The 12853-nt window shown below is 41.4% G+C and overlaps 1 protein-coding gene across 2 annotated transcripts in view; it reads right to left on the bottom strand.

Annotated features, from left to right (window-relative positions):
* The window catches only part of LOC126416705 (F-box only protein 22-like), a 231723-nt gene that overhangs the window by 89915 nt on the left and 128955 nt on the right, over nucleotides 1-12853 (bottom strand). The window lies entirely within an intron of this gene.

Consider the following 12853-nt stretch of genomic DNA (forward strand, 5'->3'; position numbering starts at 1 on the left):
TGGGACCACATCTTTTTCTTACCTTTGTTAATGACCTAACCTTAAATATAGAGGCTCACAAAACAGTGCTATTTGCTTATGACACAATAGTAATAATAAAAGCTTGAAAAATGATCTTCACGAAATATAACAAACTCAGTGACTGGTTCCACTTAAAACAGGTAATTATTAACAACAATAAAGCACTAGCACTAATTTTCTGTGAGCAACATAGAAACATCCAATATCAGTCACCATTAAAAATAACCTGTAATAAATAATAAGGAATCTAAATTCCTGGGTTGTGGATCTAGACTAACATGAAATAGAACATGCATGTGGCAGATGTTAATTCAAAGCTGAGCATAGGTTGTTACCCCCAAAGGATCGTGAAGAGCCACATAAATAAACCTGCAATTGTGATTGGATATTATGGATATTTTCATTTACATATAAAATGGCAGTCACATTCTGTGGTACCTCTTCTGCTGTGAAGAGTCTTTTCAGAATACAAAAGAGAACTATAAGAATCATGAACAGGATGAGCATTAGAGATTCATGTAGGATTTTGTTTAAAAAATTAAACATACCACAATTGTCCCGTATGTACAGCTCGGAAACATTCTGTTCATCACAAAACAAAAAATTAATAAGGAATATATTTTAAAAAATTCAGATTTTAACAATTATTGCACTAGACACCATGATAATATTCAGGTTATGCCTACTGTAGTGGGGCCACTCTATGTCACTATGGAAAACAAGTAACTAGCACGACGCTACTGTTAACAGCATACACCACTACCCAGATGATGCTTGTCATCATGAACACTATTGGACGACACCACATCAGAATCCAACATATAAGAAGGCTCAGGGCCAGTATCAGTTATTTGTAATTTGATCAGTGAAATGTAGGCCAATTGGTCCACTAATTTGGTTAACAGCGTTTACATTTCATACTAAGTTACTGGCAGAACAAACCGGACTTTATTGGTAAAACAGCTTGCATTGTTCTTAGGAGTGTGCTGTAGTCTTTGTTAGTTTTGTGTGTAGTTCATATTTACAAAAGTGGCAACCACTAGAGATCAGTGACGCAAGAAAATCAGATTTTGAACATTATTGTAATTAGGCAAGACTGTGGATTTTGTCATGGAAGAACTGCAACAACTAGTAACACAAACTGGGTGGGGTTATCAGGAACTAACAGCAGCAATGTTGAGGCAGTGCACATGTAACAGGGACATTTTCTGTGCCGCCTGTGTTTACAGATTTTTTCATCATTTAATGGACACAGTGAAGAGTGGGACACTTACCACTGACGATTGCAGTTTGCCAAATTTCTGGTATGGAAAGACAAAAGGCTAAGCTCTGATCAGGAAATCCTGCACTGTATCTAACACAGAAACTAGAGCCACTATCACATATGGCACAACATGAGTTGCCTAAAATATTTTCTTTATTACAAAAACCTCTTTAGATGAAGAAACATGTTATTGCAGCCACATTGAAATATTGGGAGTGATCTTATACTGAATGTATCGCCCACCTACAGGGATTAAGAAGGAAGTGCAATTTTAAATGTTTGTGTGGGCGAATTAAGTACTCTAATCAGGAATGCTATAATGAGTCTTACCCCTGACTCAAAAGTGAAGAATCACACACTCAGGAAATCAGACTAGCCTCTGATGGAAGTAGCGAGAACTGCTCAAGCTTATGAAACTACACAGATCAGAGATTATTTTTTATGATGGAAGAAGATGTTGCACCGGCCACCAACATTGCAAGAGGATTGTTTTAGCAGTTCCGCTGTAAATATCTCCCAAGCTGTGGAAATGAATCAGGTGGGTGATAAAACTATGGATGTGTCAACATATCAGAACACATCCCAGAAAATGTACATTGATATCTTCATAAGCAAACACTACGTGAGATTAACCCTGGACTCCAGTGCTACTGTGTCCCTGCTAGACTAACCCACTCACTTAACATTAGGGCCACTGTCTGTGCAGGCAGATGAGACAAATCTCTGGGCTGCATGTACCCTTGTTGGGGAAGTTTTCAGTTTTGCTCATACATAATCAGAAATGGAAAAGTACTGAACAGAAATGCGAAGAAAAAAAATTTGTGGCATAACTTGACTAAAAGAAGGGACTGGTTGAAAGGACGCATTCTGAGACAAGAAATCATCAATTTGGTATTGGAGTGAAGATGATGTGATGATGAGTTGGGTTGAGGGGGCGCTCAACATCACGGTCATCAGCGCCCTGACGAAAAGTGAACATGAAATCTCATGGGTGGGGACGAAGGCTGTCCCCACATGCAGAGCAGTATATAACGTACTAAAATCTGCCAACCTTGCCCACCAGTTTACGGATGAGGCTTGATATTTCATAAAATTTCACCACTCTGTTAACACTGGTATCGGTATCTGCGAGGATGGTGGGCAGATCTCCAGCGAGACCAAGGGCTGCCCTATTATCAGTATACAAGATACATATAGCCACAATATGCTAAACTGAAAGCAGTACGCCACAAACTTCACAGGAAGGTGAATCCTTCCCCCAGACGATGAAGCCATGTGTGAAAGGGCTATGTCTGATGCACAGTCTGGTAAGCAAAACCTCCTTCCAGCAGCAAGGCTGACACAAAGTTTGCCAAGCTTTTGTGGTTGGTTTGAGAGACCGCAGTTTGTTGTCCGACACCTGCAACCATTGTCTCCCACTGACACATGATGCATCTGCCAGAAAATGAGATAATGGCGTGCAATGGGATGGGACACTGAAGGACAGCACCATCCCAACATGCTTCCTTTGGCAGCTTTATCAGCCATGTTGTTACCCTGCATCCCAACATGGCCAGGTACCCAGCAAAAGATCACCTCCTTGCCACGGCGTTGGAGCCGCTGTAATCAGTCATGGATGAGCTGAATCAGTGGGTCGACCAGATACATTTGGTGAAGCACTTGGAACAGACAAGAAAACTCGTATGGTGATGTCTGTGACTCGTATGGTGATGTCTGTGACCCCTCTCCAGTGCCATTAGAATGCCATATAGCTCCCCATCATAATTTGTAAATTGTTCTGGAAGACGCACTTTAAAAACCCTATCAGGGAAAACCACAGAACAACCGAGAGCATTCCCCTGCTGGGATCCATCTGTATAAATAACGATAAAACTATGGTACATACTTAAAATAGACAAAAACAAAGTTGTAAAATCGTATCTGGAGTACAATTTTTCAGGTACTGTGTCAAGCTTAAAATCACTTTGGGCCTCCAAAGACACCAAGGCAGCAGTGCGTTCCATCCCTGGGTGTGTATTTTCATACCCGAGAGATCCAGATCCTTGAGGTAGGCTGTAGCATGTATACCAAATGGCTGGGTCACTTGGGGCCAATTCCTGAACAGTCATTCGAAGGCGGGTTGGATCACTGAAATAAATGCCAATGACTGGGGTGACGCTGAGATTTTCAGTGCCTGTCGCGCCTAAAGGATACGTCGCCGAATTCAAAGTGGTGGTTCACCAGCCTCTGCACACGGACTCTGAACCGGGCTGGTCCGAAAGGCTCCAGTCGATATCCTAATGCCTGCATGGTGGACAGCATATAAAATCCGGAGGTAGGAAGGATGGGCCAATCCATAGACCATGCTGCCATAGTCTAAGTGTGATCGAACAAATGCCCTATAAAACTGTAGGAGGCAGAACCTGTCAGCTCCCCATGTTTTTCCGTCAAGGCATTTCAAAATGTTCAACAACCGGAAGCCTTTTGTTCGTAGGTTTTTCAGGTGTGGGAGCCGTGTTAATTTCGAGTCAAATAAAAAACCCAAAAAGCACACTGTCTCTTGAAAAAGTAAAATACGGTCCCCCATTGTAAGCTCTGGTTGGTTAAAACTCCGACGAGCACGATTAAAATTGACACACACAGTCTTCTCAGGTGAGAACCAAAAACCAGTTGTCTGGGCCCAGGTTTCCAGCCTCCTAATGGTCAGTTGTAGTTGCCTCATCGTCGTAAGATCAGAGGAAGGGTAGAAGATTGCAAAGTCATCCACAAACAAAGAGCATTTGACAGGGCTCCTGACTGCAGAAGAAATGCCATTGATAGCAATGGCAAACAATGTGACACTGAGGACACTGCCCTGGGGCACACCATTCTCCTGAACATAGCAATCAGACATGGCATCACCAATGTGATAACGAAGATGCCTGTCCTCGAGAAAGGATTGGATCAGAAGTGGCAGGCATCCACGTAGTTCCCATCCATGAAGTTCGCGAAGAATGCTGTACCTACAAGTAGTGTCATATGCTTTTTCCAAGGTCAAAAAACACACAAACTGAATGCTTTCGGCGTAAGAAGGACTCCTGTATCACCGTCTCCAGTAGAATTAAGTTGTCAAGAGTGGAACGGTAGCGTCTGAAACCACACTGGGAGCGGCTCAGGTAACCTCGGGACTCGAGCAGCCAGACGAGGTGGCGGTTGACCATGCGTTCAAGAGTCTTACCCATACAACTACTAAGAGCGACACTCTGATAACTATTAGGGGCACTACGGTCCTTACCTCGTTTCCAGAATGGAATTAAGACTGCCTCCTTCCAAGCCGTGGGGTACTGTCCGTCAAACCAAATCTGATTGAAACAAGAGAGGAGCTGACCTTTCGCTTCACGGCACAAATGACGAAGCATGGTATAATGGATCTCATCAGGTCCTGGAGTAGTGTCTCTGGCTGCAGATAAAGCTGATTCCAGTTCCCACATGGAGAATGGAAGGTTGTAGACTTCTTCATTATGTGAGAAAAAATTGAACTTCCTCATCTCTGCAGTCCGACGGAATACCTGAACAGCAGGAGTTTATCTGGATGACTTAGTAACAGTACAAGTGTTCAGCGAAAATGTGAGCCATCTCTTCTGGCGTGTCCACCAAGACCCCATTATTTGACAAGGCCCTATGGGGATGTGGACTAGCCTTGCCTGAAATCTACCTTATTGATTCCCAAACATGCACAGGGGAAGTGGACCGATTAATGGAAGTCACGAATTCCCTCCAGGAAGTCCTGTTCCGTTCTTTGATAACTCACCTTGCATGTGCTCTTGCAGACCTGAAGACATGAAGATTGTCTGAAATTGGACACCGTTGGAAGTTCTGAAGAGCTGTCCATCTGGCCCTGATTGCAAATCGACAGTTGTCATTCCGCCAAGTTACAGGCCTCCATCTGAGGTGGTTACTAGACCTGGGGATGGACTCTGCAGCAGCCCTTTGGATCTCATGAGTGATATGGGCCACCGTCACTTGTGCACAATCCTTTTGTTCAAAAGTAGCCTGTCGACTCTACTGTAACCAATTTGCCCTTTGTATCATCCACCTGTGTGGTCTTCTGCTGGTCACTGTCCTAGGCGGCAGACGAATCCACACTGGGAAGTGGTCACTAGAATGTAAATCTGGAGCCACTTCCCACTGAACTGAATCAGCAATAGCTGAGGAACAAAAGCAAAGATCAATAGCTGAAAAAGACCATGTAGCTGTGGACAAGTGTCAGCTGACCCGCGTTCAGAAGGCAGATACCCTCAGAATGGATGAGTCGCTCGATCAGCCAACACCTGGAGCAAGTAGTTGCCGAGCCCCACAGCACATTGTGGGCATTGAAGTCCCCCACAAGAAGGAATGGGGGTGGGAGTGCCTGGAAGAGGTCTGCCAGTGCGTCCGCATCCAAAGCATCATGGGGGGGGGGGGGGGGGGGCAGGTACAAAGAACACACTGTGATAGTAAACGGTGAGAGAACTTTCACAGCAATTGCCTGGATGGTCATGGTAAGGGGGACAGGAGAGGAGTGGTATCTGTCATCAAGAAAAAAGAAAAATAGCCACTGCACCTTTAGCCCCGCCTACAGTAGTGTTGTCTTTCCTGTATATATGGTAGCCCCGTAATGTAGGTGTGAGTGTGTCTGTGGCTTTAAATTGCTTTTCTTGTAAGCAGATGCAGAAAGGTTGATCCTGGACCAGCAGCTGCAATTCTTCCAAATGTGATATCCATTCAAATTCCACTGCAACACAGAAGTCCCTATGGGAGCCAGTGGTTAGCAATGGTGGTTCTTTCCTTTCTCCCTCAGAGGCAGTGATTTATTGGGGAGGTCAGAGGGAACCTTAGTCGGTTTCAAATTCTCTAGTTCCTCTGATTGGAAGTCCATATCTTCAAGAGCATAGTCACCATCAGAAAGGGAGTGCACTCTTCAATCCAAAGGCTTACCTACCGCTTTCTTGGACTTAGAACTACTTTTAGGAGGACATTTTTCTTTACTGATAGGAGGAGGAGGGTGCCTAGGTTGCTGGGATGGCTTAGATGGCTTCTGAAGCTGGGGAGTGGTATGTGGCTTACGTGGTAAGTCTACTGCTGATGGCTTTCAAGAGACATCAGTTGCAAGTGGAGCGTTTCCCTCACAGGTACAGCGACAAGTGCATGTGCTCGTACTTGAATCTGTGGTCTGAGTTTGTGTGGAGGCATCACACTTAGCTATTGGTGTTTTAAGGGCTGATGCAAAAGAAGTTGCAAAAACCGGTGGTTGCATGGCTTTGTGAGCCTTTTTAGCTTCATCATAGGGTATGCATCTCTGTACTTTCAACTCTTGAATTTTCCTTTCCTCGTTTTAAACCCCACACTTTCTGCTCCATGCTGGGTGATCCCCAGAGCAGTTAACACATTTCGGAGGAAGTGTACAAGAAGTCCCTGACTCGTGAGCAGAGCCTCCACAATTACCACATGAAGTTACATCCCATATTGGTATGGGCAAATCTTTTACATTTATAGCATCGCATAGGGTTAGGAACAAACGGGCGAACCTTAAGGCGGATATAGCCGGCAAGGATATGTTCAGGTAATTCAGGAGTACTAGACGTTAGAATAAATGTTGCCGATTTTTCCAATTTGCCATTGACTCTCCTCATATAATTCTGCACCGCTGTGATGCCCACATTCTCCCAATCTTCATGCAACTCCATGGGGTCCATCTCCATTATATTGGAGCAGGTAACCACACCCTTACTATAGTTACGCATGTTATGCAATTCAGCCTTGATTGGGTAGTCACCTAAGGCCTTACATCCCAAAAGCTTAGATATTTGGGTGGAATTAGCAGTTTCAACGAAAAGCGTTCCATTACGTAGTTGTTTGACACTTTTCAGAGACTAAGCAATACCTTCCAATGCCTTGTTAATATAGAAAGGGTATATCTTCTCAAAGCTTCCCCCATTTTGTTTGATTACAATGAAAGTGTTATGGCACACTAATGCCCTGTTTCTAATGCTTGGAGACTTCTTTTCGGGAGGACTGACCAACTGAGCTCTCTTTGAGGAGTCCCGTCAGGAGTAGTAGTTTCATGAGACAGTTCCATAAGGATCCCATGAGACGCTAAGGAAACAACCGTCGACCCAGACGGAGCCCTGCATGCCTGAGCAAGCCTGATTCAACTGGGGTGCGGCACGTGCCCCAGAGGTTGCTAGCTAAAGACTGTTTCACCTCAACAGCCATTCACCTCCTCAGCATGTAGCACACCTTGAGGTTGAGGGTTTTTTATAGAGGTGAGTACCTTCCTCGCAGTCCAGGCAGTTAAGCCAAAACCCCTCTTCTCCGAAACACACAACATTCCACCGCTGCGCCGCATGGTGGTCGTTGAAGTATGACCAGAGCTTACGGTGACAGAGGACTGGTGGCGCTTACCAGTCCCCAGCTCAGGAACCCTGGGGTCGCCTTTGAGTGAAGAGTGAATGAGAGTATGTTTGTGTGTGGGGGAGGGGAGGAGGGGGGGGGGGGGGCAGGGAAAACACTGAAAATTGTAGAGGCATATTAAGGCCTGAATATACAGAGCAGGTTCCAATGGATGAAGTTGCAGTAGTTATTCACAGATGAAGAGGCTTGCGCAGGGCAGAACAGTGTGGAGAGCTTCAGTTTTCAGACTGAAGACCACAACAACAACATAGCCAAGTTACTCTCGCAGTACAATTTCTTGTGGTAACTGACCCAAAACTGGACAACATTTTTGGGATTGACCCTTTCCAAGCTTTTAGATTTATTTCATGAAACAGTAAATGTCACACAATCTGAAGGAACTTAGGCCACCCTAAAGACTCTCTGCAATAGATATGCTCAAATCATCTCACCTAAGTTATGTAAGGTGACTGATGTTGAAGCTCACGTTACTCTTAAGACGACAACTTCTTCGAGCTTCCTTAGAGCTTGCTTGGTGTCCTTTTCTCTATAAGATGTTCATTCAAAACAGAACTGGACAGAGTCACTATGATGTGTTAATGCCTAATCCCCATAATTAATGTGCCACTCCATTGGTGATAGTACATAAACCCATCACTTTCAGACTTAGTGGTAATGTTAAAGTAACAATAAATGCACAATCAGAAGTGGAAATTTATACACACTTGACCCTGGATAAACTCTTTGTAAAATGAGGTCACACCGCCTTATTCAGTAAAACTGACCTTACAGATGCATACAGTATTTTAAATTTCCTGGGATGTAGCATCACAAGCTAATCTAATGCTCAGTACACCACATGGCTTTTAGCACTGTAATCAGTATTCTTTCAGAATCTCTTCACTCTGCCATATTCCACTGTTTCATGGATTAATTGCCCGCATCTCGTGGTCGTGCGGTAGCGTTCTCGCTTCCCACGCCCGGGTTCCCGGGTTCGATTCCCGGCGGGGTCAGGGATTTTCTCTGCCTCGTGATGGCTGGGTGTTGTGTGCTGTCCTTAGGTTAGTTAGGTTTAAGTAGTTCTAAGTTCTAGGGGACTGATGACCATAGATGTTAAGTCCCATAGTGCTCAGAGCCATTTGAACCATGGATTAATTGCAAGATATTCCAACTGTGAAGTACACCTTGACAATATCTTGTTTAGAGGTACAACTCCAGAGGACTACCTTGAGCGCGTGTTCACATCCTATGGGGATAGGCGAAGGGGGAGGGGTGGGGGGGCGGGAGGACATGTAGTGGTGCTACCCAATGACCCTATGGAAACCTAGTACCTTTATGTCATACGTGCTGGACTGTGGTCGGGAAATTTTATGATATCAGAAATAAATTAAAATTTTAAACAATAATGGCCAATCACATTAATGAAACAAGACATGCTTTTGACAGAGATAATGATCTAATAACATTTCATAAAATAAACAAAACTACAAACTGAATTCTATAAAGGACTTGAATTTCTTATTCATAACAGAAAGCATTGGCAGAAAATATTCAATGACAAAGCTGAGACAGTGGTGACGAACTTTTTTTAATCCTTTCAGGCAACTGTGTACATTAACTTTTACTGTGTCTTCACTACAACAGAAGTGTTTTTTCGCAATTAAAACCTGAGATACACATTTGTGAATGTCCAACCCTTTCATCATGTGCAAATGCTGCAAACTGTTGGGCATCACTATAGAAATATCAGCAAGTCATTGGAGCAGTGTGCAGCAGCACATGACCACCACAACACACTCTATAAATGAATACTGTTATTTTTATTTTGTATGCTAGTTATTGAATGATCACTTTAATATTTATTAGAACAGAGAATTTTTCATAATTAGTTATTTTAGTCACAAAATGAAGCCATGTGTACAAAGCATATTTTGAAAACGGGTACATATTTCTGTATAAACCTTGCATCTACGATCATTTTACAAAATCATCTAAGGACATTACCAGGTAAAGAAAAATTTTCCTTCCTCTAGAAAAAATTCAGGTTTGAAAAGGTGGAGAGTATGCCCAAGTATACTAAATGATACACTGTAACTTTTACATTTTAGAGTGGCCTAAATCATGAAAACAATTCCCAAATTACCAAATCATTACACTAACAAATAAATGTGCTGAATTTAGGTTTCTAAGTACTTTTTTACTTGTTTATGATAATGATATTCTTTGTCAAAAAGACTGTAAAGATTTAAACGATATATTTGTTAGCACATCATGGAATCAAAATCTAAACTGGTAATGAATGTTCTGTGATGTACATGGTGCTGTATTTCTACATCTGTTCTATCTCTGAACTGTTTACATTTTTGTGTGCCACCTAAAGATGAAAATGTGTATTGAAAAAAAAAAAAAAAGGTTTGGCCTACTAGGGACTTCATGAGGTAACTTATGTATTCTTCTTTTCCTCCTTTCTTTCTTTGTAGTAATTTTTCATTCTTTCTCTGTGTTTTTCTCTTCTTTCTTCTGTCCGCATGTTGCACCTATATTTTCCTTTGTTTTCTCCTGGAAGCTTTTGTTTACTTTTGCTCTGAACCTTTTTCTATCTACTTCTTCCTCCATTATTTGAATTTCCCTCAGATCTGATTTAACTTCTTTTATGCACGTCATTGACGTTCTGCAGTTTCTATCAAAGAAGTTAAAAATTCTTTTTGTTATCCTATTTTCATCTAGCCTTTTTACGTGCCCATAAATGCAACTCTTCTCTTCCTCATAATGTCTGATATTTGTTCTATTTTTTCATGGACTACCTTATTACTTCTTAATTTCCATTTTTCATTCTCATATTTTGTTCCCAAAATTTTCGTTATTATTTTCCTTTTCTTCTTTTCTATTACACCTGATTGTCTGGCTGTATTTAATGAAAGATATTCTGACGCGTAAAGGCATTCTGGTTTAATGACAATATCTTAGTATTGAAGTTTTTCATTTATGGAAATAGATTTCTTGTTATGCAGGTTTTTTGTTAGTTGAGCATTTGGTTGTATTATTTCATCTAGATATTTAAATTTTGTAGCCTTTCTTATTCTGCCATAATCAGTTTCCATATACTTCTGTGCCATCTTCACATCTGTTACGTATTCTGTTCTTCCAAAAGATATATTTAGGTCTGTTTTTGAAGCTGTCTCTTTTAGGAGATTTATCTGCACTGTTGCATCTACTACAGATTCAACAAAGATTGCAAGATTATCTACAAAAACCAGACAATCAAAACTCACCCAATTGTGATTCTTCTAATTCCTTCTCCTTCTGTTCTTTTCCTCCATTACCTGATTACCACTTCTAGCACACAACTGAACAGCAGTGGGGACAGTCACATCCCTGCCTTTCACACAAGTTTCGACCTAAAAAGCCATGGAGGTTTTGCCTAAAAATTTTGCCTTTTGCATTTGTTAGTGTGTCTTTCATGATTGCCACTGATCTGTTGTAAGCTCCAAGCTCTTTTAAGGTGTTAGATAATGTTTTCCTGTCAATTCAATCATGTGCTTTTTTTAAGTCTACAAATGTTATATAAATGCTTTTAAATCTCATTCTTCTATACCTGATTATGAATTTCAGATTTAAAATTTGTTCCACACAGGATCGTCCTTTTCTAAACCCTCCTTGATACTCTCCTAATTGCCGATCCAGGCTGTTTTTGTAATGATTTTGAAAGAATTTTGTAAGTCATTGGAAGGAGGGATATTGTTCTATAGTTGTTGTGTTCAGTTTTATCTCCTTTTTTTGTGGATTGGGTGATCAATGTTATTTTCTAGTCTTCTCAAATAGCTTCCGTTTTCCACATTTTTGAAAGACTCCATGTAGCTTCTTGACCATTCCTGCATCTGCCATTTTCCACATTTCAGCAGTTTATGAATCTTCCTTGTGGGCCTTGTCTTCCTTCAGGTCTTTAAAGATATTTGGGTTTCATCCATGCTGGGTGGTTCTGAGTTTGTGCGAGTGCATCCTGGATTCTGTTCTGGAAAGCTTGCTCTTGTTTCCTCACAATTTGCCATTGCATTGAAATAGCTTGCTAATATTTCACAGTTTTCTTTGTTATTTGGGGCTAATTTTTCAAATTCATTCTTGAAGCAAATGGTAGGTGGTTGGTACGTCTGGAGGCTTTGTTTAAAAGTTCTATAGAAGTTCCTAGTGCTGTTTTTTTTGGGAGCCTTCTTCAATTAGTGGTAGCTGGTTTCTTTCAAACTTACAGCTATCACTAACTGAAGAAGACTTTCAGAAGAACAATATTAGGAACGTCTGTAAAGTAACTTTATTACTTTTTACAATTTGTAAGTTTAGTGGCATACTACATTAACAAGTGCTGAAGAATAATAGTGGAGTGTGCCTTGAGCTTCAGCAAAACTTAGGATTTGAAACTCATGGAAAAGTATCTTGAAAGAGCTCCACATAAAAAGAAAACTTGAAAATCCTCAATCCCTTTACAAAGGAAATTCCAAATTGATCACACTGTTTGCAGAAAAAATATGACTGAAATCCTAAACATCCGAATGTGAAGATCAGTTTTTGATTTGAATCATTATTTTATACAAAAAGTGATGTTCCAGCCCAACAGATCTAGACACAAAATCAAGTGCTTTCCAAGGATGGGTGCTGAACGTCTTGACACCAATATTCTCTTACACAACACATGTGAGAAAGATCCACAAGATTGCAGATGGTCAAACACAACCGACATTAAAGTTACACGTGGCCGAATCAAACTCTGAATCAGAGGAACAGACACAGAACTACTGAAAAAAGGGGAGTATTTTCTACAGAGAAAGAAAATAAACTCCTAAACCATGCACAGAGAAAAATGAGTTTATAACAAAACGAGATTCATAGAAATAGAAGAAGACTTCCTCCAAAACAATACTAGAAATTTTGACAAGACCTTTAAGGAGAACTTATCTTATTACCAACCACCAACACTGCGTCTTCTTCAAGCAACCGGAATATTAAAGTTGAATACTAAAGAGAATTGAATGATACTAGCAGATTACTTCCAAGACCTACTCAACTGTTACCGCTGGAAGAAAGGGTGCACTTCAAAAAAACTTGCACCACAGGCACTGCTGATTCATCAACATGCTGACCTGTGAAAAGTGTATTGCGTACATCTTACAGATCAAAATGAACGTC

The sequence above is a fragment of the Schistocerca serialis genome, chromosome 8 (assembly GCF_023864345.2).
Source record: "Schistocerca serialis cubense isolate TAMUIC-IGC-003099 chromosome 8, iqSchSeri2.2, whole genome shotgun sequence".
NCBI classification, from domain to species: Eukaryota; Metazoa; Arthropoda; class Insecta; order Orthoptera; family Acrididae; genus Schistocerca; species Schistocerca serialis.